The sequence below is a fragment of the Caretta caretta genome, chromosome 3 (genome assembly GCF_965140235.1).
Source record: "Caretta caretta isolate rCarCar2 chromosome 3, rCarCar1.hap1, whole genome shotgun sequence".
Lineage (NCBI taxonomy): Eukaryota > Metazoa > Chordata > Testudines > Cheloniidae > Caretta > Caretta caretta.
Window position 1 is genome coordinate 91140416 of NC_134208.1, and position 26591 is coordinate 91167006.

The following is a 26591-nucleotide window of genomic DNA, read 5'->3' on the forward strand; positions in this document are numbered from 1 at the left end:
CCACAAGTACTCCTTTAGTTTGATAGCATCCTGTCTGGCAAGAACTCACTTATCAATAGCTGGAATGTGAAATCCTCATTTCTTTGTTGTTCTATCATTGTAGTCCCCATTTCCCTATTGTTTGTATAATCTCTGTCTGGTTCTGTGATTGTTTCTGTCTACTGTATAATTAATTTTGCTGGGTGTAAACTAATTAAGGTGGTGGGATATAATTGGTTACATAATCATGTTACAATATGTTAGGATTGGTTAGTTACATTTCAGGAAAATGATTGGTTAAGGTATAGCTAAGCAGAACTAAAATTTTACTATATAATCTGCAGTCATCAGGAAGTGAGTGGGGGGGGAAAATTGGAATCATGTTTTGCTAAAAGGGGGAAATGGGAACAGGGAATGGGGGTGGGGAAATTGGAATCATGTTTGGCTAAGGGCAGGAATGGGAACAGGGACACAGGTGTAAGGCTCTGTGGTGTCAGAGCTGGGAAGGGGGACACTAAGGAAGGAAACTGGAATCATGCTTGCTGGAAGTTCACCCCAATAAACATGGAATTTTTTGCACCTTTGGACTTCGGGTATTGTTGCTCTCTGTTCATGCGAGAAGGACCAGGGAAGTAAGTGGATGAAAGAATAAGACCCCTAACGGTAGCCACTTGACACCCCTGGCTCCCCAGGGGTTAATAAAATACAGATTTTCTTGAACAATCAATCCAAGGCTCACCTGCCACCTGTCCTCATTTCCTGCCCCCTCCTCAGCTGCAACCCCCTTCCCTATCCACATCCTCCTCTGCCCCACAGTTCTCTGTCTCTGGCTCCTCCGGACCTGATACAAAGATTTTGTTTAGACTGGTTTTGGTTGGCTGCTGACTATTTTGCTGTGTTCATTGTAAACCTCCCCACAAAAACAAACAAACAAAATAAACCCAAAACATGTTATATTATAATGGCGACAACTTGTAGCAAGCAACATGAGTTATTATATCTTTATTGCACTGGTGTACAAAGAAACATCAGTAGTGGGGTGTTGCCAAAGGCAATGGCATTTGAACAGTCTCTCAAACTACCCGTGTAAGCATAAAGAGGCTGCCTGGAAATCCTCTCATGGTTTTTTTTTCTTTATTGTTGCACATGCATTGTAATCCAGACTGCACATCTACACAAGGAAAGACATGAAAATGTTCTTAAAAAACCTTCTCAGTTTGGGACTCCCAAAGATTTAATGGACTATATGCACTCCCTTGAGTAATGCTTGACAAATTGAAACCATTTTGACCCACATCACATCAATAGTTTTATCTCTAGTTCTGTGCAAACAAACAAACAAAAATTACCTGGAAACTTTTTGAAAGATGACAATTTTTTCAGAGTTTATATCTCCACAACCCCTAACTCATTTGATCCAAAAAATTAGGTCACTAACCTTACCCTGCACCTTTCTAAGGCACACCAAATGTCAAAGAAATCTGATTCAGCACGTCAATTTTAAAGGACTTAAAAAGGATTGTGTTACACCTTTCTCTGCTAGACTAAAGAGTCTGTGGGAAAACAAACAAATTAGAGCAGCCCTGTGGCTACTTTAATGTATTGCAGGTCAAGAGGTTCAAGCAGGTTCCTGGACAGCCCCATAATATAGGGGTACATAGGTGATGTAAAGCCACTTTCTCTCCTCCCCCCTACTTCCCCTATTCTTGCATAAAGCTTAACTCAGATAGCCCATAGCAGGCTTTTAGAGGTTTACACACACTTTTCTCAGCTTTAAATGTCTACCCAAGGTGCAGGGCAGCATAGAATCAGGACCATGGTGTTTTCACATGGAGGTCAGCTCCTCTGGAAACTTTTGTAATTGCTGAGTGCCCAGCTGTAGATGCCTCTGTAGCATATGCCTATGTCAAGGCCACCTTCTGTGTGGTTACTGCTAACTTACTGAAACAGTTCATTTACTCTAATTGTGTGTAGTTGTACAGTTGCAGGAGTACAGACTCTTGATTCCAGCTTCAAGGGGAAGCGAAGATTGGGTGCTGGCATTATCAACATGGGAGAAACCTTGAGAAGATAAAACAAGAATCTCATACCATAAAAATGTAATTAGGCTAAGTGACGAAAATGTGCTTCTGTGAAGCACTTTATGGGGGAAAATGCCTCCATCCACACGAACATTTATGAGGCCATATATTTTAAGGTGTAGCTATTAAAAACTTCTGTTGCAAAAGTGAGACTTAGTGGATTTTCACATTTTAAATGCTTGTCAATCTATGGACTCAATGAGAATTCTTTATTTGAGTCCCTTTTATTGACTTGCTAACCTTGGATAGTTCCTTGGATGTAACAATACACTTATTTCTTCTATGAAGAAATGTTTAATACTTTTGCGTCTCTTTTTACACAGAGATAATTCCATAATTTCATAGTCATAGGATAGGACCACCTTTTTTCTCTCAAAAATGTTTCCTACAGTACATTTCTAGACTTCTTTACACAGATACCTTTACTTTCATTCACTTACTACTTTTTCCACCTTTGACTCTCATTTTGATTTGAACTTCTAAATTAATTTAGTAGTGGGAAAAGGCATTGGCTTTTACAGCCTAGGAGAAAGAAGGCTTCTCTTTAAATACAGAACAGGTACAGCTTGGCCAGTGGCTGCACAACCTCCCCAGGCCAACATCCAATATGCCTCAGCCCTGAGCTAGCTGGAGAACAAGAATTCTGTTTCATGAAAAATTTTGAGGTTTTGACATTTTTTCCAGTCAGATGAGGAATTAAACCAAGACCTTTTGAATTTTTTTAAATAAAAAACAAAAATAAACAAACCAAAACAGATGGAGGGAGAGTGATATGGAAAGCCACATTCAACTCCCTGATATGCCTGATTTGGCACAGGGCTATGAACCTTCACATCCCAATTATATTTTATAAACACAGTTATTTTTAATATTTAACATGAAGAGCCAGAACTGGATTTCTGTGGTCAGCAGGTTTTGATTTGAAAATTTTAGTTTTTGATTTAAATCACATACTGTGTACTATTTTCCTGTGACTGAACATAATGACAGTTTACAGGTGCTGTCATTCTTCTTAACAGAAACATCAGTGTGGGGAATATCATGCTTTCAGTTTTACTCCCCACTGAAAGCAATCTCGAGTTCTGCATAAAAATTGTTGGCATTAAATGGCCCCTACTGATTTACTTTCTTAATGTGATATCACAAAATTGCACAATTTACTGAGCCAGTGGAGTTACTTACACATTAGAAATTTCTGAGCTGTTTATTTACCCTTTAGCTTAACTCACATCTTCCTGCTTGGCTTATAAGTACAGTCCCCTGACTCCTATCCCTGATTCTGATGAGAGATAAACATAAAGTGACAGTTTTTTTAGAAAGAAAGGTATTTGCTTTTGCGGAGACATGTTGGACTTCCATGAGAAAAACAGATATGACAATGATCTTTCATCGGATCATCTTTGATAGGTAGCACATCTAAATAATAGTCCAGTTACTGAAAGCAGAGTTCACATTAATACCTAAAATAATTATTTTTGATTAAATCATTGCAATAAATATCAAATTAATTAATGATATACCATTAAAGTTTCCCTTTATTAATTTGGGGTAGCAGGAATTACATTTGCTGCACAAGAAAGTGAGAGGCCAAGAACTTTGAACCTTATTCATATTTCACACTGTTTTTACAGTGGTGTAACTCTAGCTTAATTGGAGTTACTTTAGTTCTGATTAGCACCAGTAACACTGCATCCCTGAGCAGAAACCATTCATTGTTAAATTATATGTGCCAGACTGGGATGATATTTTGAGGTTGACAAATACTCATATCAGATCATAAACATCCTTGTCAATGGTGACCTATGTCAATATTTGAACTAACTCACCAGAAGTGAAAGGGTATCACCTGCTAAAAATGCTTGAAGTACATGTCATTATAAAGAGAGGTTTTACTATTTTACCAGGGTTCTTTGACCTTTTTAGGAAAAGTAAGGAATAAGAATCTGCACCAAAATATGCTAGAATGATTGCCTTAAAACTTCTTTGCAAATTCTACTCACCCAAGGAGAGCTTTCAATGGACAAATAAAATGCTGTTCGTTTGATCAATCACTATTGCAAAAGTCAGGCAAGACTTTCTGCATAAACTGGCTTACGTTTATGCCTGTTTTACAAGGCTGTTTTAGAAATAGGCTTATTTCATCTCCTGACGCTGGGTTTAGTAGGTGCTGGGAATGCCCTAAAGGTAGTGTGCTTGGCTTCAACTCAGCACCTCAAGTGGAGATGATGTAAAGTAGGAAGATCCTCAGGTCTCCAGTAGCAATTATGGAAGGCCAGTATGTGTTCAGTGTAACACCAGCTCCATCAAATGGACATTCCCAGTTATAAGCGGCCAAATCAATCTGATGTCATTTTCTGTCTGGAAAAAAATTAGGCCTATCAGTATACATGTGAATAGGGAAAGGTAGTTCACCCCAAGCCCTTCAGATGATCAGATTATCCTTGAAGCATGAGATTTAATACCTTTTAGCTATCATTTAGCTTACTTAGCATCAGAAATTGTTAATGGTCAAAATATCAATAGCTTTTAAAAACTCCAGATATGGCATCTGTTTTAAAAGCTTCCAGGTGGCAGTGAATTTCACAGGCTATGTATGGCAGAAAGAAATATTTCCTTCTATTGGTTTAAGTTTGCAGCCCTTTAGTTTTATCAAGAATCGTTTAATCTCCCTGCCTGATCTTCAAGAGGATTCCTGGATAACTTACATACATCGAAGGATGTCCTTTTATTCCCTCTGTGTGGACTTATACATACATGTCCACAGGAGAATATAATCAGCTACCTTATTTTTCCCTTGATCTAATCTACACATAGCATTTCTACCATCACTGCTGAAAGCTCTGAACATGGAAATAAACAGGATGTGACGATACATTTCAGTGGTTCATAGGACAATGACATTGTTGCTAGAGATTGGATAATGTTCTATAAACCTTAATTAGTATTCTTACTTTTATATTGGTGTAGGTGTGCACTGTCCTCACTGTATGATAAAAATAAACAGTTTACCTTCTCCGAAGGACTAACAGACTAAGAGCACAAGCTGAAACGATCCAGAACACTACAGTATACAGACATATACACACCAACACCTTGGTGAGACTCTTCAGCATTAATTGCACTGTTAACATTTTGAAAGAATTATCACATCCTCTGCCTTCTCCCCAAAATTAAAAGAGAAACTGAATAAGTAGTGAACTCTTAACATTGTGGAACACACCTGTGCTAAGGAGCTAAAGTAACAGATATCTCAGGGCATAAAAGGCAATAATTGCTGTCTTTTTCTTTCATCTTAATTAAGGTTGAATGTTTCCAGGCTAACAGGTCTGTTTCATTTGTGTATAATTTCCAAAAACTTTCACTTTGGGGCTGAAATTGTCCTGCCTGGTCTCTTTCTGAGGATGCTTTTTAAAAAACAGTAATTTTGAGCAAAAATGGGCTAGTTGTTTTTCAAAGTGAAGGGTAAATATATATACACTTTTCTCATGATAAGAATTGTTTGTAGACATTTTTATAAAGTTCTAGTGCCTCGTTGCTTTGTGGTACAAACATGAAAGATTGGCAGGAAGATCGTTCTTAGGTAAGACACATGCCTTGTGGGGGCCTGGTGAAAACCCACTGTGATTTAGTCAAACTGTAAGGGTTTAAAAATATACTTATATTTGCAATGTTTTTTTATATATAAAATAATCAGCTGTCTCCCAACATGCCATTGGCACTGTAATGTATGTGGCACACATAAATATATAGGGCAATTTCCTAGTCAATGAGTGAGTTCTCAGTGACCTGCTGACCCCAGGCAAAAGGGCATAAGAAAGTTGAATGGAATTTCTCAGAATATGTGGAATATAATATGACAGTGTGTCTGGAGTGAAGTGTGCCTCCATATTGTGAAGTGCTGAAAACAGGTGAAATAAAATGGATGAAAAATTAATGAAATTCTTCACAAAATTTTTAAACCCTTCACACACTTTTAGTTGACACAGCAGTTTGGCAGCTTCAGGAGAGAAGCCAAGGACTGAATTGTCTACTGAGACTGACTTTCTCACTTCTAGACCTTACTTCCATTGAAGTAAAAGGAAATTTTGCTACTGAATTCAGTGAGAGCGGGATTGGGCCCACAGTCCCTCCAAAAACAGAGTTGAGCCATACCGGCTGGAGCAGGGTGAGGAAATTTGCGTTGTCACTGCGTGAGTGCTACTTTTTCTGTAGACTTGTCTCTGTGGCTGTTAATGGATTACCGCTCACAAACATTATCATTTTATAGTTTATAAAGACTTTTGTGGGTAATGCTGAGGCAAGAGAAAAAACAAAGACCCTGTTACAGATGAGGATGAGGTTTCCGCTGTCGACAAGAAGAATTTACAGTAGGTAAATTAAGGAATATGCCATTGACCTGATCATGCCCACTCAAGATCCACAAACAGAGGGGAATCCCAGACGGATTTTCCCCTCCTTTGTGTGGAGGGAGAATGGGCCAAGGATGGATCTTGGCTCTCAGAACAGGGGGAAAGACTTACAGATTGTTCCCCTTCACTTGCACCAGCCTACAGAGCTCAAAGCAGGAATGCAATACTACTCAAAACATAGCTCCTTATGGATCCCAGAGCCAAAAGTTATTGAATTGTCCTCACAGCTTGTTCTGCAGGGAGCACGGAACAACTGGGGAGAAAACTCCATACGAGGAAGATCAGAGTCTTCCTCTTTAGCTCCTATCCACTTGTGATGAGACAACTGGGCCTTAAATTATGAACACTTTCTTGGTCCTATACCACTGGAAATGTGGTAAAAGCTTTAAAATGTTTCACAAAAGAATGAGGCAACTTTCTCCACATTATAGTTAATGCAAACCAAAATGTAATTAAAAAATATTATTTTCATCAAACTTTAAAAGAACTTGTACCATCCAGCATCACTGAACTGCATCAAAAAGTTCAGAAGTTAATTTGGTGTGTTTAAAAAAAAAAAAAAAAAAGGCTACTTGTTTTCATGTAAGTAATGTGAAGGAAGGAAAAAAGGCTTCAGTATCTGTTTTGAGTGGAGTGTTTTTTTTTTAATGTTTTAAATACAGGGTCACAGAAGATACAGAGGTTTTATAGCCCACTATAAAACAGCTCTTTATCTTTTTTCCACTAATTCTATGGTGTCACATTTAACAAAACTAGGAAACTGCAGATAATATGGATGTTTGCAGATTAGACATCAGGCAATAAATAACACTAATTTCACAGGCCTACAAATATAAAGGTCCCTTATCATTGTTTAAGCCTCTCACTCTTTGTAATGCTTGCTAACACTTTAACCCAGGCAAATTAAGGTATTGTTTTTGCTGCCTTCTCCCATAGACAAAGCACACAGTCATAATATCCTTTTATCAGATTTCATGGTATAAAAGGACTTCTGGTACCTAAATTCACACTGTGTTGCTGTTAACAGGGATGGTTTCAGAGTTCCTGTTTTGGAAGATGCATTTGTCTTATGTTTTACTCATTTTGTTTCCTCTTTACAATGGTATAAGTACCACCTGCCCCAGAAGATGCAATTGTGACTCTACACAGTCAGTGCAATGCTACAGGGTCCTACAGATACCTAGAGAGATTCCTGCTATCACCAGGCGGCTTTACATCAGCCACAGCAAAATCAAACACCTCCAGGTAGGATAAATCCCAGTTTAAATAACTTCCATTTTCAATTTAAATCAGACGATCCATTATGCTTCTACGTGGTGGTGACTTCAAAGTGAGAGGTTTATTCCAGCTGCTAATGGTTAGGTACAATTGTGCCAGGTCTGTATTTGTTTTTCCTGTTCTTTACTACTACTACTAATTATTATGTTGTTGTTTTCATAACCATGGTATCTGACCCCCTGTTTGTATTGCTTGGCTGATTTATGTGATTAATGATGTTGATCTTACATATATACGTTTTATAATCAATAAGAGAGAGCCAAATCTTAATCAGTTTTTAAACAGTCAAACTCCCATTGACTTCAAGAGCTACCTTATATCTTCACTTAGTAGGAATGGCATTCTCTTAAATGCAATTAATTCCTTCTTTAGCTAAGTGAAGAGGCTTAACAAAATAAGAGAAATTTCTGTGATGAATATAACGGCAGCACTTTCCTGTGAATAGTACATCTACTATTAAAAACGGCATAGTGAGGGTTTGACGACTCAGGGCCTGATCCTGCACTTCTGAAGTCAATCATGACTTTTGTATTTGATGTCAATAAAAGCAAAATTGGGCCCTGAATGATCTTACTAAACAAGAGCAATTTATAAATGAAGTTGCTACCTATTAATTATTGTGGTGGTCATAAGCAGTAAGAGGTTAAAAGAGTATGACTCAGCTCATTCTGAGGTTCACTAGGCATTACTGATTTCCGGTAGTTCTGTACATAAGTCAGTACCACATGATGCTTTATTGTGGCACATTCTGGAGTAGCTTCTCTTTAGTCCCACTGCAAAAATATTGCTATAATAAATCCAACTTACATGGATAGAAAATAGGGAAATAAAACCATCTGCATTATACACGCTGTATGTGCCAATTGTGTATGACTAACTTCCTAAGAAATTGTCTGTTTAAAAGATACATTTTTATTGAGGTTCATATTTTGCTTTTATTCTCAGGATTCAATAAACTGGGCTAATAATTTCTTTGGAGCAATGTCTGGGATTCCTGTTGCTCAGACTGTTAAATAAACTCTATTTTGAGAGTAATATTGCAGTTTAGCCATATCATACAGTTCACTTTTGCTGTTTCCCAGCCATTATTAATCCACCAAATTCCTTTGTCATAGATCCAATATCTAGAAGAGTCAAAGCTTACCTGTATACTTTTGTAGTGATATAGCCCAGTTAATTAATTCCTTCTGCAAACATGTCTGTTTGCTCTTTATTAAGAAATATAACAAAATACATGTGAAAGAAAAATAGTATTTACATTTCAAGACAAGTAAGAAAAATTGATCGCTCTTTATCAGTTTAATTGCCCATTTCTGTCGACTAGTATTCACTTAATAGTAGCAAAGCAGACTTGGACTATGCCTTTCAAGAACACAGGTATTTTTTATGAGACATTTAAATGTTTGCGGTGAATATGTAAGACACTCAACTATGTTGCAGTGTAATGAAATAAATGCCAGCAAACTATACCTGAAACCATCTGATAAGGCCCTTTGTCCTTTTATAAATTTCCTGAGCTGAACAATCAGAATGCCTTACATTTACTATTAGGTTTGCAATGAATATGGTATAAATATCTTTATTCTATCAGGTTGTAATTATCCAGGCTCTTTAATTAGGATTACTCAGCTACTACATACAGTATATATTTCACTTTTTTTTCCATGTGACAAACTTTGTTTAAACTAAAACTTAGGCCCTGATTCTCTAAGCACTTATGCCCATGTGCTTAAATTTACATATGTAAAGTTACATATGTGAGTAATCCCATTTGGCGCATATGTAAGTGTTTACAGGATATGGGTCTGAATTCCCATATTTAAAATAAACGTGCTTTTTTTCTATGGCAGCTTTAAAAGAAAGCTAACTTTTTTTATTCCTTATCTTTCTCACTTTATTGAAACAGACTTTTTTAAAAATTGAATGTACATTTAATCGTTTATGCTGTTTGTTCCACCTTCTGCATTTTGCTCAGCTTGAACAGTGACTCTAGACTGGTTGCTTTCATTTTAATTATGACCATTTCTAATTAGATTAATATATTGTTTGCATCTACTAGCATGTTGTTGTTCTTGGCCCATACTGCCCAGAATTGTTTAAGAAGAATTTGTTTCCACTGACATAAAAGTAATAATGAAAATGTTTTTATTCATATAAAGCTTTGTAAATCCTTGTTTTCACAAGATCTAAATTTTTGACCTCAAACTTGTTGACAGTGTCACTTCAAATTAAAGTCTGCCTAGCTAAACAATAAGAAGCACCATGTACCAGGGGGAACTGATATTATATCAAATATGTCTTGGCTTATTGACTTTCATTTGTTTGGTGACTGCAAAAAAGGATACATGTGTAAGTGTCAGGAATAGAACTACAGAGAATGATACTACCAAAGCATACTAAATGGATGCAAAAGAAAATTATAATAATCTATATTAAGAACCATAATATCTTTCATCAGAGAATGAAGGTCTGTGCATTGAAAAGAAATAAAAAAATACTTATTTACTTAACTCTCTCACTTAATAAGATGAAAATTAAGCCTCTTAGAGATTTAAAGTAATCAACTTAGCAAAAGCAGGAAAAAGTTCACTTGGACCAGACAAACAGACCAGATATGTCAAATTTATGAAAGTTCAGATTTAGTTTGATCTCAGTATGAAGGGCCTCCATAAACCCTTATGACACACAAGTAGTCCTTGCTCATCTAAGTAATGCCATTTATTTCAATGGTACTTCTTTTGATTAAGGGAACAGGCTATTTTGTGGTGGTAACATACTCACTAAATTAAAATGGGGTTGATGGGAAAGGTTCCGTATTTATACTTTTTCAATGACTCCATATGAAATTTGTAAAGTCAAGGAATGACTTTGCAAGAGACACAGTTGGAAGATCAATCCTAAGCAGTTAGAAGCTAGTTGACAATTTTGATGAGAATGCAGAGGCAATATAAAATCTGGCTCAACCTTCCATAGCTGTATAAAGTGTCACTCTGTGTTGTTAATAGAAGTAAAACTTGGATTTTGGAGGTAAAGTAAACTGATATGACTCAAGGACACACAGGGATCAGATATATTGAGTAAAATGGTGCATGGTTACAGCCATTTTTCTGATAACTGCTTTACTTTAAGATTCACAATGAAGCTGTATGGCTGTATCCTGTCCTGGCAGGCTCAAGGAAGAGAGAGCACAGATGCTACCCAGTACATCCTCTGCAAACAATTCCTATTGGCCAAGGCAGGATTTGACAGGGAAGGGTCAGATGGATGTGCTGTGGAGCATGTTTTGCTGTTCCTCTGAGTAGGAGCAAAGTGTGCCTCTAGCTAGTGAGTCATTTGGAAAAATGATGTGCATGTGTAGAATTAGCCAGACACCTCTCTCTAGTGCTCTTGAGTACTATAGTGAGATCTCTGCTGTGTGCATGGGTGGAGCGAGGAGAAAGACAACTATCCTCATACTTCCCCCTTGTACACTAGGGCAGGATGTAGTTCTTAGTCTGAAGGGTTTTTTGGTTAATCCCACTAAATTCATTCTTAAAAATCGAACACCTTACGTTGCATTGTAGTGTTACTCAAGCTTTTAAAGCTACTCAGCACCATTGCTTAAGGAAATCAGTGTTCTCTGAGAATTCCTGGATTATTTTTTTCAATTGCTTCTCATATCTCCATGTTAAGGGGAACTGCCACAGTAATTTAAGTCTCGTTAATTCAGCATACAAAAAGAGCATTGTAAATGAGAGATCTCCACTAAAGAAGAAAAAAATAATAAAATAATCAGCATTATCCTACTTATGAAATTCACAGCCGCATCTAAGCTTCATTTACCACTGATAAACATCTGTTTATTTCCGACTTATGAAAATTCAGTGGAAGTAGAGATAAGCACGAGCTGGAACATTCATTTTCAAATCTAAACTGCCCTCAAGTTCAGAGAGCTTGGATCTGGGGTTTTGCTTTGGTCCATCTCAAAATGTAAGTTTTATAAAATTGAAACACTGAGGGCTAGATTGTGGTTCAGAGCCAAAGCTCATGGTAGGGAGGTGTGTGATGAGACTTATCTCCTCCTCCGGCTTCTGGACAGCATCACTGCTCTAGGAAAGGATGGAGTATGCACTTCTATCTGCACTAGGCAGCTCTGCTGGCCAGCAAATGGGGGAGAGGGACAGGGGTTACCTTAACACCATCCATTACAGTGACTTGTGCCTATACTGATGCTAGTCATGAACATGCACTGGGCTACCCTATCCAGGAGTGCAAGGAATGCTATTTATCTCCCATTGCCCCAGACATGTGCATCTGCACAGAGCCAGCCACAAACTGGATCTAAATAATAAAGTACCATTCCAGAACCGCAGACAAACAGCAGTTGAAATGTACATGGCTACAATATTATCTGTATTTATTGTCTGTTGTTTTCTCTGCAGTTCATCATTAATCATATTGTAGGAATAAACATTAGCAATAGTCAGATCATATAGAAAAGTAAAAGCTAGTAAGGAGGTTCCATAAACTGGATAATATATTATCACATTAATTTGTTTTGTTTTTTTCTTTTTTCTTTAAGATCTCTGACTTCAACAGAATATCTTGCCTGGAAGAGCTTATCCTGTCTTGCAGTGGAACAGAATCAGTAGAAGATAACACCTTCAAAGCTCTGAGCACCTTGAAGATCCTGGAACTCTGGAAGAATAAACTAAGGCGCATACCCACTTCCCTCCCATCCAGCCTTGAAGTATTAAAACTTGGTGACAATTCAATTAGTGTTCTGCATGAGTCAGACTTTGAAGGTTTAAAGGAATTAAGGGTGCTTGACATTCAAAACAACTTGATTTTGGCTGTCTCTTTCAGCACACTTTCCTCCCTTTGCAGTTTACAGAGTCTGACTTTGGATGGTAATAATATGGAATCTGTGTCAGGGCCACTTAAGCTTCCCAAACTGAAGTATCTGAGTATGGAGAATAACAAACTACATTCTTTCTCAGGCAGCTTCTTTGCACCACTCCAACATTTACAATTTCTCAGATTAACTGGCAACCTTCTGACCAAGGTCCCTCTTAACCTGCCTAAGTCCCTGCTTTCATTAAAACTAGAGAGAAACCAACTCAAAATGATAAGATTTCGAGACATGAAACACCTGGAAAACCTATCTGAGCTTTTCCTCTCTGAAAATCAGCTCTCATCAGTTGATGGTGCCCAGCTTCTTCCTAACTTAACCACCCTAGAGCTGTCCAGGAATCACCTCCAAACCATGCCACTCAGACTATCAGCCAGACTACAGAAACTTGACTGTAGCAATAACTTCATTCAGAGAGTGACAGCCCAGGGCTTTCAGGATCTACGAGACCTCAAGCATTTGTTTCTCGACAATAACACTGTCAGCACGTTCGAGGCTGGAGCGCTTCATGCGTGTGCACAGCTATCTAACCTAGCATTGGAACAAAACCTGCTTATTTCTATTCCATTAAGGTAAGTGAATCTGAAGGTCATCATCTCTCTCTCTGCATGCTGCCTAACCTGGCAGAAATGGGACTGCAAATGTGGAAGTTGGGTGAGCAGCAGCTCTACTGCCTCCCCGCCGTTCATTTTTCAGTTTTTGGTCTCCATCAGTATGCGAGGCTGCTCTATCATGCCCCTGCTAAGATACTAGGGCTTCTTTGTTGGAGTTAAGGCTGACCCAGTGGGTGATCTCTCTCATCAGTCACCCCCTCCAGGGCTCTCCTTAATTGCCCTGAAGTCCATGGCATTTCTCATTGATTTTGGGACATCCATATGTTCACTTAAACTCTCCCCCTGCCTGCTCCACAGATGTGTGTGTGTGGGAAGGAAACCCTTCTCCCTAACAACTAAAAGATCTGCAGCAAAGTTAATCAATTGAAGTTAATAGTTACTTGGGTCCTATGTAGGTATTTAGGCAGGGATCTGTGGACCCTCATAACCTTTAGTTCAGCAGTCAGGGTACTCAACCTGGATGTGGGAGATCCTGGTTGAATTCCCCTCTCTGCCTGATGAGGAGAAGGAATTTGAACAAGAATTTGTCACCTCTCAGGTGAGTGCTCTAGCCGCTGGACTATGGGACAGTCTGCTGTGGGTCTCTCGCAATCTTTCGTGTTGAAGCCAGTCCACTTTTTATTATGACAGTATCAGAATGACTCTATAGTCTAGTTGTTAGGGCATTTACCGGAGTGGTAGGATACACCTGTTCAAATCCCTTCTCTTTTTCAAGCAGAGGAGGGTCCTTGAACAAGGGGTCTCCCACATTTTAAGTGAGTAACCACTAGGCTAAAGGTTACGAGGGAGGCTTCCTTCTCCACCCTGGTCTTTTTGTGTAGAATGAGGCATGCTCAGAACATACCCACCTGAGTGGGATTTCTCTGCCCATCTTCCTATGGTTTGCAGATTGCGCTGGGGTTTAGGTGTCCCAGAGCCTGCCTGAGTCAGCAGTGCATGTGCCCAGGGGCAGAAACTTAGGCAATTAGGGAACTCTGATTCCGAAAACATAGGCACCAAGTTAGGTGCCTACAGTGTTAAGTGGCAGCTGATTTTGTGGATCACGGTGGTGCTAAAAAATGGGACTTAGGTGCCTAAACCTCAGATTGAGGCACATAAATCCCCTTGTAGATCTGGCCCTTTTTGCACCAGAGTACCTTCACAAAGATTTTATTTTTATTTACAGCAAAATTCAGTCCTGCTAGTACACATCAATGTGGTTAAAGGGACAGTAAAAGATACAGTGAAGGATATGGAAACTTACTTTCCCTGATGTCTGCATAAAATTCCTATTGCCATCTGTAGTTGTTCTGTGCATGAAAAAACACTAGCATTTCATTTATTTAAAATTTTAAGAGAACTGTCTGACTCATACTATTGGTTCTGGCTAGATTGCTTGGGAGCCTTTAATGTCCAGTCATTATCTTGAGTCACCTAGCAGTTAATAATGAAAGAGACCATTACCATCAAAGGTTTATAAACCCCCATGCTTCAAAGCATAAGCCAACCTCTAATTGAAGGAATTAGGAAGGAACTGCCTTCTGGGCAGTATATTCCATAATGTCCCACTTTGGGGTTTTTGCACATTGTTCTGAAGCATCTGGTACCCAGCCATTGTCAGAGACAGGATATTGGCCTAGATGGACCGTGATCTGATCCAGTATGGCAATTCCTATGTTCTAAATACCAGTATAATACAATGTTATAAACCATACCAATGTAACTGTGTAATATCAGTTTCTTTAACACCACTAAACTACTACATTTCATTTTATATTTTATGGACAGGGCAAAGTAAACAATGTAATGAAACTTCGCTTGTAGCAGAGCTCCTTTAGCATCAGATTTCTGGAAGGTATTTGGTAGGAATTTTATAATTAGTGATTTAGTGGCATGTTAATTTGTTTGATTTCAGTCTAGCTTCATAGGAACGTTTATTGCTTTCTAGTTATGTAATTGCATTCAATATTGTCTAATCCATCTTATTTTTACAACATATAGTAGAGACAATTTAGGGAGAGGAAAGAGCACTCTATAATCTTTTAACAATATAACTTTTTAAAGATATATTGGGAATTTTTATTTTTAACTCTGCAGTGAGCATAAATTCTAAGGGAGCACTTTAAAAACACAGGAGTGGAGGATGAGCAGAATTATATTTTAATTGTTTCATTTTGTGCACCCATCACTTGGTACCTGAGCGTATGTACAAAAAACGAAAATAAGACTGTGATGGTACTACAGTGATAGGATGACAGCAGCTGCCATCTTGGAAGTCTGACTATGCAGAGAGCTGGCCATAGCCCCAGTTCAATACTGTAGAATGTGCTGAATGAGATTTAAGCAATTGCTTAAGGCCCAGCTGCACAAAGGTTCTTAGGTGCATAACTCCCATTTTTAGGTGCTACTGCAATCCATAATGAGATAGGTGGCACTTAAGCAGATAACTCCATAGGCACCCGAACTCACTTGGCATCAAAGATTTTATAGTAAAAGTTTGGTAGGGCCTATGTTTCTACCACTGGGCACATGTTCAGCTGCCTCAATCTAAGCATCTATGGGCCAATATTCCACTTAAGTCACGCTAAAAGAAAAGGAGTACTTTTGGCACCCTAGAGACTAACAAATTTATCTGAGCATAAGCTTTCGTGAGCTATAGCTCACTTCATCAGATGCATTTTTTTTCCACTGAATGCATCCGATGAAGTGAGCTGTAGCTCACAAAAGCTTATGTGCAAATAAATTGGTTAGTCTCTAAGGTGCCACAAGTACTCCTTTTCTTTTTGCAAATACAGACTAACACGGCTGTTACTCTGAAAACTAAGTCACACTGAGATCCAGGAACCAGCAGAAGATAGGCAATTCTCTACTTAATTCACATGCAGAGCTGATCAAGTAGGTGTGCTCAAAGGGCTAACTCCACACAAAATAGCCTAATAGAGGAAAGGGAAAACAAACAGCTGCCTTTAGCCCAGTGAGTAGGATACTTACCTGGAATGTGAGAGCGCCCTAGCTCATGGCCCACAGCTGCCTGAGGAGAAAGGATCTGAACACAGATCAATCAACTCTCAGGTACGTGTCCTAACCCCTTGACCATGGGATGGATAGTCTTATATGGGTCTCCCTCCATCTCTCATATTGACGCTGTTCAATTTTAATTAAATATTTATTGGGTCAGAGAGTGAGACTCACTCCATAGTCTAGTGGTTAGAACATTTACCCGAGAGGTAGCAGATCCTTTTCAAATTCCTTCTTATCAAGCAGGAATCCCACATCCCAGACGAGTATCCTAACTACTGGGCTAAAGATCATAAGGGAGGTACTGTGCCTCTCTTACTTCCACATAGCTATGTTGTGTGGAGTGAGGCAGATACCTAACTCATTCTTATCTAAGCCACCCGACTCCAGGAGATGCGTGCCCAGATCTCAATAGCAAGCAGAGATAAGTCTGGGCTGCAGGGAGAGACCCAGGTGCCTGTCTCTGTAAGAGAGGTGGGGCTTCAGACACCCCTCTCATCAGCATCTCCCATTAGCTAGCTTAGGTGGATCCCATTCTTAGGGGCCTATGTCTCCCCATGCATTGTATAGGGAGCCTAGGTGCCTCACTCAGGCTTTGTGGACTGCTATGTTGTTCCAGTGATTTTCTAGCCACCTAAAATCCAGGTGTTCCAATGCCTACATCCCTTTGTGGATCCAAGCACAAATGCTTTTCTGAAATGGGTCACCTGAAAGCAGCAATGTTACTTTCATTGAGCAAGCCTCTGGGTTTCTGTCGCCTGCCTGACCAAGTCTCAAGAGTGGGGAGGGATACTACCAGTTCATTGCTCTGTGTGATGGGTGAGGAGGAAACATGACTTTGACTACATGAGGCAGAAGGGAACACTCCCAACTCTCCCTAGACTCCCTGCAGATGGACGGGGGGGAAAAGTTAGTAAGAATAAAACTGCCCTAAGCAGCAGTTGTACCCATAACATATACAACTACCTCCAAGGCTCTTGCTGCTGGTGCTACAGCCCTGGATGAGACCCCTCCCCCCCCCATTTTCCACCCCCCATCAGCTCTTGCAGGAAGGGGTGGGAATGCTAGAACTAGCCAGATATCACTTCCAGCTGCAGAATAGCTGTCACAGTCAGCCTTTGATGCTGTGTGGATCTCCTGATAGCAGTAGGATCAGCTAGATACTTGAACACAGTTACTCTTTTAAAATAAACACTAAAGACCAAACAATATGGCCACAAAAACTCAACCTGACTTCAATGTGACTTAAATTAAGCATGTGTTTAAATCTTTGCTGGATCAGTGCCCTACACTGTAATCTCTTTGGGGTAGGGACCTTGAGTGAAATCCTGGTCCCATTGAAGTCAATGGCAAAATTCTCAATGGCAAAATTGACAGGTTTCAGAGTAACAGCCGTGTTAGTCTGTATTCGCAAAAAGAAAAGGAGTACTTGTGGCACCTTAGAGACTAACCAATTTATTTGAGCATGAGCTTTCGTGAGCTACAGCTCACTTCATCGGATGCATACCGTGGAAACTGCAGCAGACTTTATATATACACAGAGAATATGAAACAATACCTCCTCCCACCCCACTGTCCTGCTGGTAATAGCTTATCTAAAGTGATCATCACTGTGTGAATTTGTGTGGGGGGGTGGAGGGTGAGAAAACCTGGATTTGTGCTGGAAATGGCCCACCTGATGATCACTTTAGATAAGCTATTACCAGCAGGACAGTGGGGTGGGAGGAGGTATTGTTTCATATTCTCTGTGTATATATAAAGTCTGCTGCAGTTTCCACGGTATGCATCCGATGAAGTGAGCTGTAGCTCACGAAAACTCATGCTCAAATAAATTGGTTAGTCTCTAAGGTGCCACAAGTACTCCTAATGGCAAAATTGTTTCAGTGGGACCTGGATTTCATTCCACATTATCTTTATTGTATGTCAAAGCAACATGCATACCAACTACCAGCATAAATCATGCTTTTTTTCCAAATATTTTGATCCTGGTAACACAAGCAAAAGGTAAGATTGGAATCTTACCAGTACAAAGCATATGGAATAATCCATTATTCTCTCATCTGGGTCCTTTAGCACCATAAGACCACATTTTACAGCCTTATTCATGCAAAATTCTCACAGATGTCAAGGGGAGATTTGCATCAGTATGACAGCAAGCTTTGGCCCATGGTATAATATTTAGCCTCTCACAGATAAATACTTCTACATCTGAATATCCCAGTGGTACCTCCTCAGTTATTTTCAATGATAGATCACTGCAGTACAATATACTATCACATCAACATTTGGTGTTAGTGGAGAGTTGCTGCTCAGTTATAAATAATTCCGGTTAAAATTCTTTATAATTCCCAAAGAAATGATATGTAACAGACTTCCTTTAAATCTCATATTGCCACTCTTCACCTCAGCAGGTTGGGCACCAGAATAGTATATTGTCTTTTGGATTAATTTAGGATTGATTTAATTAAAAAAATTTCTATGCCAAATTAACTTGCTTCTTTATTAAAAAGTTTTCACCAACAGAATGGGATAAAAATAGAAGATAAAAAATGAATAGTATAGCTTCTGAAATATAAGCGCTTTAGTCATATCATATATGGATAAAAAAAGAAATGAAACTGACCAGTCTAGTTTCATGTCCAAGGTGACGGAGTACAAAAGTAAATAAGCAACATATATGGTGAAAAGTAAATCATATTTCATACATAGTTGTTTGCAGTGTTGTTGTAGCCACGTTAGTCACAGGATATGAGAGAGACAAGGTAGATGAGGCAATATTGTTTATTGGACCAACTTCTGTTGGTGGAAGATACAAACTTGTGAGCTGCACAGAGCTCTTCTTCAGGTTTGGGGAAGCAAGCAAAGTGTTCTTCCCCAGACCTGAAAAGAGCTCTGTGTAGCTCGAAAGTGTGTACCTCCACCAAGAGAAATTGGTCCAATAAAAGATATTACCTCACCTAACTTGTCTCCATCAGATTTCGTTCAGTTACTCAAGTGTTTTTTAACAAAACAGGTAAGGGGCATTTCTATTTTTTTTTAAATAAAATATATTGTCATATACATGGGCAATTTCTTTTCAGGTTCTTCCTACGTGGTGTGCTCAATTTCTGAAGCTGATGCTAAACCCTTTTCCCTCCACCCCAATTTTCTAATCTATGCAACATATTGCACACATTTTCAACCAAAATCATCCAAAGAAGAGCTAGGGGAGCATGTCCTTAGGCTTCTCAAGATTTTTTATGTTTGGCACTACTATAAATTGGCCGTATGCATGTGTATGACATGGGACACCATGAATCTGCTTCTAAGTTTATTGAAAGCCCAGTTGGAATAAAAGACTTTTTTCCAAATAGGACTAAAATAGCTGTTTATTTTAATTAAATGCATTCAGTATACATTAGAACTGTAATACTTTGGGGAAAACAATTCAAAGACAGAGATGGTGGCTCCACAGCTTAAATTAACAAATCACCCCAAAGTAAAAGTTCAGACAAATAAAGCCCAAAATTATGCATAAGAATGTTCCAGGGCCACACCTCTTCCGCAGTGGGTCATATTATTTACTTAATTTTTAAATGGTGGATAACAAAGGCTGATGGCCTATCATCTATGTGTTTCGACTAACCTTCAGCTTCCCTCCCTGCATAATCACACCAGCAGAATCAGTAAGATAAATATATTCACCTTGTTTTGCTTCTTTCAGACTTCCAGATACTCTAGCCAGGTTGGATCTAAAAGGAAATGACATACAGGATGTTGGAGAACAAGAGCTAAAGGACTTGAAACAGCTCCAGGTTTTAAATTTACGTAACAACAAGATATCTGCCTTGGATCGCAAAGTCCTGGAAAATTTGCCTCGTCTCAGGTACCTGTATTTGGATGGAAACCCTTGGAATTGCACATGCGACCTTTTGAGAACCAGAAGAGCGCTGATGGCCAAAGGGACAGATGTCAGAGGAGGACAGTGTGCAGCACCAGCAGAAAGCCAAGGAGAAAGCTGGATGTCTTCCAAAAAGATTCTGCAGCGGTGTGAAGACCACCTCTCCTCAGCTGAACGAGGCAAAGAGGTCAGAAAAAAAATGAAGACTGATGATCTCTCCAGTGAAGGTGTAAACATGGATGATGATTATTATGATTATGAAATAGATTAATCATGTAACTATGATGAGCCTTAGAGCTATCTTTCTTAATTCAGCAATGATCTTTGCAGACAAAGAGCCTGCTAGGCTACCACTGACATTTCATCTTTTATTTTATACTACAAGACTTAGTAATTTGGGGCAGGTGGGGATGTAAGGTGTTTTGAAAATTGTAAGATGCCTCTTTTTTTAAAAACTGCTTTATGTTTAACATTACATGTGTGTAGAAAATAAGAGTACCAGTGCTAGCAGCTAGAAAAGTTTGGCACATTCAGACAAAATGGTGGCAATTAACTGAGTCTGCGAGCTCTGCATAGGGCTCAGTCAAGCACACAAATAGTTCCATGGAAATCCTGTAAATAAAATTCACACCTACCTCACAAGATGCAACAGCTGGGAATCTGAGACTCCCCAACCCATTTAAGATGGCAGTGTTGTAATTTGCAGAAAAAGGGGCCTGAAGTTGGAAGGTTTTCTGTGTGTTCTCAGACTGATATAGGTGGTTGTTCAGTACTGTTCACATAGTATTGCCTTTGAGAAATTAAATTTTCAATAATTATTTGTCCCCTTTAATTGACTTAAACCACTTCATCTAAAGATGAACTAGTTGAGGCATATCTCCAGGTGTAATCCACTTGTCTATTTTTATAACAAATACAACAAAGAGAACAGGTGAGTGGAGCTTGTTTATTGTTCAGTAACATTTATTTACAAACCAAACTTAGAGCCAGTATCCATGAACCAAAAGTTTGGGACCAAATGTGACTCAACTGTGTCCCTTTAAAGGATCACTGCTTACCCCTTTCTTAGGGAACAGGAACTGCCACCACCAGAAATTAGGCTAAGTTTGACAGACAAAATTATTGGGAGACTTTGGTGTGCGATAGACAAACAACTATTTGACCACAATGCAGGTCAAGTTACTGTATGTAAGTATTTGGGGTTATGTATTATTCCTGTCTGTACAGGTACAGCAATAAAAGGTGCAAACAAAAACATCCTGTCACCCAGTGTAAGAGATCCAGTATGCTAATGGAAAATAAGAAAACGAGACAACAAATTATTTAAACTTAGTAATAGGAGAGAGCTGAAATATCAAAATATTTAACAGAAGATAACACAGGGTTATTAATGTGTAAATTTCTTAAAGAAAGATTGGCTTTTTTTTTAATAAGGAAGATTGAAAGTGCTGGGTTAAATAACATAAGGCTAAATTCAGAAGTGATGTAAGTTACACTTTGATAAGATTCTAAGATGAGATGCCCTCTACCCATTTTATCTTACACCTTGTTACATTTTCTTTAGGTCCTAGGATATGTAAATTTGACCAGTTTACACATCTATTTGGCCTCTAATAGCTAAATTCAACACCTAGGTGAAAAAGTTATATTCTCTCACACGGTGTGTACTATTTAAATGTCTGTTATTTGGGGGGGGGAACAGAAAATACAAATATCAGAATTAATATGGCTGTTTTTCCTGCCTCAAGAAGAAATCTATTTTGCTACTTCAGTTATATTAAGGTGAAAGGCCTTTCATGGGTGGGAGTGTCCCAGAATATTTGAGACAAAAGGGCTTTATGATATAAACACAAGCTCTGACATATACATGAGTGCAGACCTTATTGAATAGTTCCCAAAGTACTTGAAAACCAAACAGAACAGAAATACACAAACACTAAAAACCAGTGAATTACAAACAACAAGCTGAGGGCTTTCCTGCCAGTTCATAAATCTCAACTGATAACTGAGAAGTGATAGCAGCAAATTACTTTCCAAAGCAAACAGTCTCAATTATCCACTGTTTTCTGGTGCCATTCAGTTACTGAATAATCACTCACATTCATAAAGTCTGTTTTTTCAGGTGTCAGAGCTCAGTTATTTGGTTATGTCACCTATGAAAGTATCAATAGCATTTGTAATTAGAGCTATATGGGTCACATGATTAAATATGGTGACATGAGGAATTTGGGGTTTTTCAACTTTTTTTTTTAACAAGATATCAGAGAAATAAATATTTTTGGTAGAGTGAGATGTTTATGGCAGTAATATGTTTAGGCAAACAAACTTAGTGGTTACTAGGTGACTTTTATCTGCTTATATTGGATTGTGTGTTAATTAAAAAAAGGTCCAAAAGTACTTTTTCTGCATAATAAAATTATTTTTATGTTACACTAATTCTCAACCATTGTTTATAAAGATAGATTCTTTTAACAATTTATTTTAAGTGCCCGTCTAGTGTTACCTCAGGGCACCCAGCCTGTCTTACTATCAGAAGGTATCAGTCTGACAGCAAAGAACTAACTTGATGGAGCTTGCTCTCTCTTTTGAGAGACAGAAGATATATTACAGGCAGTCTACAGATTTTTACAAGCACAGGTTGTAGGAATCTAGTAGACAGGGATTTCATTTGACAAACATTATTCATACAAACTGGGGTATAGTGCCAGAGTACTGAATTCAGTTGCACCTTTTGCCTTTGGATCAGAAAAATTAGGCTGATCTCTGATTCTGGGTGGGAGATACTCTTCACTTAGCTGTTGCTGAGTGCAACAAAAAAAGGTACAGAATCTGGCCTGGATCCACAAACGGACTTTTCAGTGCCTAGAAAATTATAAGAACAATAATGTGACCCATAAAGCTTGAGTTAGGTGCCTAAGCTCCCTATACAATGAAGGGAGAGAGATAGGTGCCTTAGAATGTGATCCACAAAAGGGCAACTTCCTGCCTAAGCTAGTCAATAGGAGAGGGCAACAACAGGGGGATAGCTAAGCCCCCTGCCCCCTCTCATAGGAGCTTATCTGTGTTAGCGATCCACCATCAGGAACCCCTCTCTTGGGGGCTTAGATGCCTAAGTTGTTTCTTGTGAGAATGAGTTACATGCCTGCCTCACTCAAAAAGCTACAGGAGGAAGAGGAGCAGCCCACCATATAAATGTTAGCCAAGTGGTTAGCACACTAAGCTAGGCTGTGGGAGACCCAAGTTCAGTTTTATTCCTGTCTGCATGATGAGGAAAAAGGATTTGAATAGGAGTCTCCCACATTTCAGGCAAGTATTCTTAACAACTGAGCTATCACGTATTTTGAAGGGGGAATCTGTCAGCCGTAGTCTCCTGTTGAAACTGTTCCACTGAAGCCCTCTCAGGAGACTGCCATTCAAATCTTTTCTACCCCTCAGGAAGAGATGGAAATTGAATCTGGCCTTAAAGTTATAAGGTGGGTGCTGCTAGCCCCACCAACCAAATTTTGAATCAGATCTGATCTGGTACACAGTTTCTGAGCATGCCTGCTGGATCAAGCCCCACATGCAAGATAGATGCTCCTCCACCTATCTTCCTTTGGTTTGTGGATTGTTCTTACATGATTACTTGGGAGAGAAGCATCCAGGTGGTGCCCTGAGTGAGGCAGTAGTGCACATGCCTAGAGGCAGGAATTTAGGCACCAAGGGAACTTTTACCCTGAAAATATAGACACAGAGTAAGTTTAGACACATACAGGATTAGGCAGTAGTCAAGTGGGAGTTTTGTGGATTGCAGTGGTGCCTAAATCTAGGGTTAGGAACCTAAGTACCTTTGTGCATCAGGGCCTCACCGAACACAAGCCTGAGAATGAGAAGCTTCTGAGTTCTAATAATCCCACCTCTAACACTGACTCAATGGTCTTGGGGAAGTTACTCTGCCTCAGTTTCTCATCTGTAAAATGGAGATACTGACCTATTTACAAGGATGTTATAAGATTAATTACTAATATTGCAACACATTTTAAAGATGAAATACATATGAATATTAATTAATGTTTTGTTGGCCAGTTGTTTTACTATGTTCAATTTCCTACAATTTAAAAATACCACACTCTGGAGAGGTAATAAAATTACTTTTTTTAAAATAATTTTAAAAGCTCTTCCCAGCTTATCATTTTTTCCATGACTCATTTTTTTAATACACTTCTTCCCCACTGTCTGAGTTGAGACACTTTTACTGTCAATCCTCAGTCTACACAGGCTTCCTGGGACAAGATTCGAAGGAGGAAAACATGCACGATGGACATAAATCAGCAGCCACAAGTTTTTACTATTTTTAAAAAGGAGCCCTTTTGATGCATTTTCTTTAAAAAGTGATTTTTTTTTAACCCTCAGTGAGCGTTGGGATAATTGCATAAGCACATGTGTTGGCACATCTACTGAAATATTTAAATAGTAATACCTTGTTTTTACATTGTGCTCTCAAAGTGCTTTTCAAAGGAGGTCACTATCATTATCCCCATTTTACAGATGGGGAAACTGAGGCACAACAAGAGGATGTGACTTGTCTGAGGTTACCCTGGCTCTGGTCAGCAAGAACACAACCCAGGTCTCTTATGGACCACTCCAGTGTCCTTACTTCTAGCCCACACTAGCTAAGAACCTGATGGAATTGTTGAAGATAGCAAGTAACCCAGAGGCGTCAAACTTTGGCCCGCGGGCCACGTCCGGCCCGCGGAACCATCCTGCCTGGCCCTTGAGCTCCTGGCAGGGGAGGCTAGCACCTGGCCCCTCCCCTGCAGCCTCAGCTCACGATGCCGCCAGCACTCTGGCCCGCGGCTCCTGCCGGGCAGCACGGTGGTGGGGCAGGCTCCAGCTGTGCAACAGAACTGTGAGCAGTATGCTCTGAGAGGCATGGTAAGGGGTCAGTGGGAGGGGGTTGGATAAGGGGCAGGGAGCCCCGTGGGGCAATCAGGGAGCAGGGGGCGGTTGGACAGGGCGGAGGTTCGGGGGGGGGGGGCGGTCAGAGGATGGGGAACAGGGGTGGTTGGATAGGAGGTGTGGTCCCAGGGGGCAGGGGTGTGGATAGGGGTCAGGGCAGTCAGGGGACGGGGGGGGGGTTGGATAGGCGTGGGAGTCCTGGGGGGCCTGTTAGGGGGCAGGGTTGTGGACAGGGGTCGGGGCAGTCAGGAGACAGGGACCAGGGGAGGTTAGCTAGTGGGTGGAGTCCTAGGGGGTGGTTAGGGGTGGGGCTCCCGGGAGGGGGTGATCAGGGGACAACGAGCAGGGCGGTTGGATTGGTCCATGATTCTGAGGGGGGGCAGTTGGGGGCGGGAAGTGGGAGGGAGCGGATAGGGGGTGGGTGCCAGGCTGTTTGGGGAGGCACAGCCTTCCCTATCTGGTCCTCCATACAGTTTTGCAACCCAGATGTGGCCCTTGGGCCAAAAAGTTTACCCATCCCTGATGTAACCAGTGAGGTACAGGGCACTGCATGTTATTTAAAAATGAAACGAAGAAAAAACAGAAGCAGCAGAGAGGGGTGGAAGAGGCTGACTTTACAAATCTTACTTTCAATAAATTGGGGGGTTGGGAGGGTAACATGGTTTCTCCAAAAAACTGACACACGATGCGACCACATTTTCATCAAAGAAACAAAATCTTTCAGCCTGGATCCACAAAGGGGCTTATGCATTGCAATGCTCAGCACTGCAACACCTAACTTTTAGGCACCTAAAAATCACTTGGAACGAGAGAACATACTAGACTGGGAGCCACGAAAGAGTGCCCCTCAAGCTTTGCTCCTCTCACTGAGTTAGGTGCCTGATTCAAGGCTGACAGTGACCCACAACTGGGAGCCCCACTTCTGGCAGCAAGCAGCTGAGACACCTAAAAAGAAAAGGAGGACTTGGGGCACCTTAGAGACTAAATTGGTTAGTCTCTAAGGTGCCACAAGTCCTCCTTTTCTTTTTGCGGATACAGACTAACGCGGCTGCGACTCTGAAACCTGTCAAAATGAGACACCTAAGCGGTTTCTTATGACAATGAATTAAGCAGCTACCATTGCCATACCCATCAAAAGAGCGTGGGGAGAAAAATGCTGCATCCAGCCTTTTAACCGAGTGGTCAGAGCACTCGCCTGAGAGCCCCAGGTTCAGCTCCCCGCCTTTGCCTGGAGCTGGGAGAGGGGGATTTGAAGAAGGGTCTGGCGCTTTGCAGAGAGGTGCTGGACCCGCTACAGGCGATGCTCGGGGCGGCTATTCCGCAGCGGGCCGAGCCTGGCGCAGGCTCTGCGTAAAGTTCAAGTACCTGGCCCCGCAGGTCCCAGCGACCCCGGCACGAAACGCAGCGCCGCTCCTCGAAACCGGGCCGCGCTACCGCTTGCTGCCCAGGACCCCGCGAGGGGCCGCTGTGCCCAGGTCTCTGTCTCCTGCAGCGGGTCGCGGCGGGCAACAACCCCACCCGGAC

General features: G+C 40.2%; 1 long non-coding RNA gene across 1 annotated transcript; it reads right to left on the minus strand.

Annotated features, from left to right (window-relative positions):
* Positions 1–966: 966 nt before the first annotated feature.
* LOC125634236 (uncharacterized) lies at positions 967–26553 on the minus strand. Its single transcript, XR_007355840.1, has 4 exons — positions 26433–26553; positions 19934–19980; positions 4061–4418; positions 967–2040 (listed from the first exon to the last, which is right to left on the minus strand). It is a non-coding gene; the product is annotated as an uncharacterized LOC125634236 (long non-coding RNA).
* Between the last annotated feature and the right edge of the window lie 38 nt (positions 26554–26591).